At 39.6% G+C, this 2,907-nt stretch overlaps 1 non-coding gene across 1 annotated transcript; it reads left to right on the top strand.

Moving 5' to 3' along the window:
* Positions 1–2,579: 2,579 nt before the first annotated feature.
* Positions 2,580–2,686, top strand: LOC141654002 (small nucleolar RNA R71). Its single transcript, XR_012547585.1, has one exon. It is a non-coding gene; the product is annotated as a small nucleolar RNA R71 (small nucleolar RNA).
* Positions 2,687–2,907: the final 221 nt, after the last annotated feature.

Here is a 2,907-nt window from a genome sequence, read left to right as displayed (position 1 = left end):
ATTCCCTAACCTTGTTCAAGTTTCACCCTAGCTACACGTAAGTGTATTATCCCAGTGAGTCGCCAAATCGTGGACAGCGGGCCGCCACGGGGCGCTTGGTGAGGAGCGAGAAAACAAGCGTTTGCATTTTGTATGGAGTCGCCACCAATTTTTATGGGAAATTGGAACCGTTCGAATACCTCATGTCATGTCAAGACATAAAGTAGTGACATGAACACTAAGCAATCGTTACCCTTAGCATTCTATGTCTAGAATGACTCTCGTGGATGCCAATGAACACGGGTGCTCACGGAGATCTGGAGTAAGGGGTGAGGGTACGTATTAGGAAGCTCTTTTGATCGAACACCTAATCCCGCCCGCCTCGATAGCGGCCTCTACTAATGATCAGGGAAGTTATTCATACTCGATATATCGTCGGCTATATGCATGCAATGCAACATCCATTGATTAATCCTAGCATGTGAGAATTAGACTAAGTCGGTGAACAAGTAGGTTAGCAAACAATTTGGTCGAAGTAGGATTTAATGCTTATTTACATGTGAAACATACAAGAAATAAAAGAAATACAATGAATAAATTACAATAATGAAAATTACAATAATTACATTTGAAAAGGCGATTTATGTCGAAAATACCTTTAAAACGGATAATTTGATAAAAGAATAAAAGAATAAATTACACGAACAGATTAGAAGATGATAATACGGATATTAGTTGATTAATACGTAGCTAATTAAACTAGGTCAAGGCAGAAAAGGAGTTCGGACAATCACCCTGAACAGTAGCGTAACGCTGCGCCCTTTGGAAGAGGCGCGGCGATTCTTTGCGTCATTCCAAGGGTGAGTTCTGGCTGTGTTTTAACCGCAAATCGTTAATGTTAATTGGTAAATTAATGGATTGATTACGATTTTAGACTCGGATGAAAGTTATTAGCAGGTTATTTTACATATGATTAAGGTCATAAAACAGTAAAATATAGACAAGACGGAATTAAACGGATTAATTATGTGAAGGGTCGACGTTAATAAATGATTAATTAAACTAACTAACAAAACGAATTATTAACTAAACATGATGAATTGATGACGAATTAGTGATGAACAATAAATAAACAGATGCAAATTTATCAACGACGAATTCCAGAAACTCAATAGGAACGGATTGAAACTCTAAGATCCGGGTTTGAATATTAATGACGAAAACCCATAAATATTGATTATCTAGGATTTAAGTCGGATGAATGATGAATTAAACATGTTAATGATGAATGAATAATATACATATGAATTATTAATGATGAAGAATTAACAGACGAACAAAAGAAAATAAACAATTTGACACGAATTACAGAGGACGGAGGAAGAAGAAAAGAAGCAGGAACTGCGGCAGCCTCACGAAGAGGCGCAGCAGAAGCTGCGCTCCTTCGAAGAGGCGCAGCAGTTGCTGCGTCTTTTCTCTTCGTCTGTCTACTGGAAATCCGCAAAAAAGGTTTTAAAGACGGTTTTAGAAATCGGTTTTAATGGTGTTCTCGACATAAACCTTACAATTGATATATGATAATTAAAATACAATAAATAAAAGGAATTAATACACCCTCAGACTTACATGTTGACGGAACGAGAAGAACTAAGAAGATCGATTAGTGATGCTCGACGCGAACGCAAGGAAAGAGTGCCCTCGAAAGAGGAAAACGATTTAACAAGATTGATTAATTAGATTGATTGAGTGTAGTGGTCAAATTGGTCGGTCATGCAACGGAAAGGCTGGTACCCGGAAAGATCCGAGCTTACGTGGTCGAATGTTCAAGCACGTAGGCGCCAATTAGTAAGAACGAAGTCTAGAATGCAAAGGGAGAAGAGAAGGGCGGACACTCGCGTGAGAAATATGAGGAACGAAGGCTCCTATTTATACTAATCACACGGAGGAATAGGGTTTCGGAGACTCTTTGGAAGTGAATCTCGGAAAGATATAAAAAGATACGTAAATCATGCAAAGAAGGGCACTGGAAGAGGCGCGCGACTGCGTCTCTTGGAAGAGCGCGACACTGCTGCGTCTATTCCCGAGAGGTTTCCTCTGTTTAAGAAAGATTTCCGTGTTTAAGTTATGGTAGGGCCAGTTTTAATTCGATTATCTTTGAATATTACGGGATATCTATTTGCCAAAAGATAAAATTTGATAAATATGGAATAGAAATATCCGGAACATTCCAGAACATTCGACTCGGGATTTAACAAATGGCTATCGAGAAAATGGAGACGGTTTTGACCGGACTCGAATGTACTCTAATTACTGTCAAAACGACCGTATCGGCACGTAGATGACAATTAAGAGGTTGACATTAATTTTTGAGCAATCACTTGACGATAATCTTACGAACTGTCACTAATCGTTCCGCGAATCAAACATGCGGCCCAATCATCACCGGGTGGTTTGCGAGGGGTGCAGAAACGAGGTGTCTACAGGCATGAGCAATATCGGTGTCAATTTGATCAAACCTTCCATTGTTGGCGGAATGAAGAACTCGTCGGGACTCGGCACAACATCCATTGTAGAATGTTATAGCAAGAAACCAGGGATCTAACCTATGATGTGGGCATTGTATTTGCAAATCATTGTATCTCTACAAGCTTCATAAAGGCTCTCTAGTGCTTGTTGGCGGAACCCCGTGATTTGGCTTCTCAAAGTTTGAGTTTTCTCCGGTGGAAAATACTTATGGTAAAAAGCAAGAGCCAAAGTCTCCCAATTGGTGATCCCCATGACTTCTCTATCAAGGATATTGACCCATAGCTTAGCCTTGTCCTTCAATGAGAAAGGGAAGAGTAACTCCCTTATTTGAGCTTGTATGACTCCCGTTTATCTAATCATGGAGCAATAATCACAAAAACTTTGCACATGCAAATTGGGATC

The sequence above is a fragment of the Silene latifolia genome, chromosome 4, assembly GCF_048544455.1.
Source record: "Silene latifolia isolate original U9 population chromosome 4, ASM4854445v1, whole genome shotgun sequence".
In the NCBI taxonomy this organism is placed as follows: domain Eukaryota; kingdom Viridiplantae; phylum Streptophyta; class Magnoliopsida; order Caryophyllales; family Caryophyllaceae; genus Silene; species Silene latifolia.
Note: the sequence above shows the minus strand (reverse complement) of the source record. Positions and strands in the feature narration are given on the sequence as shown.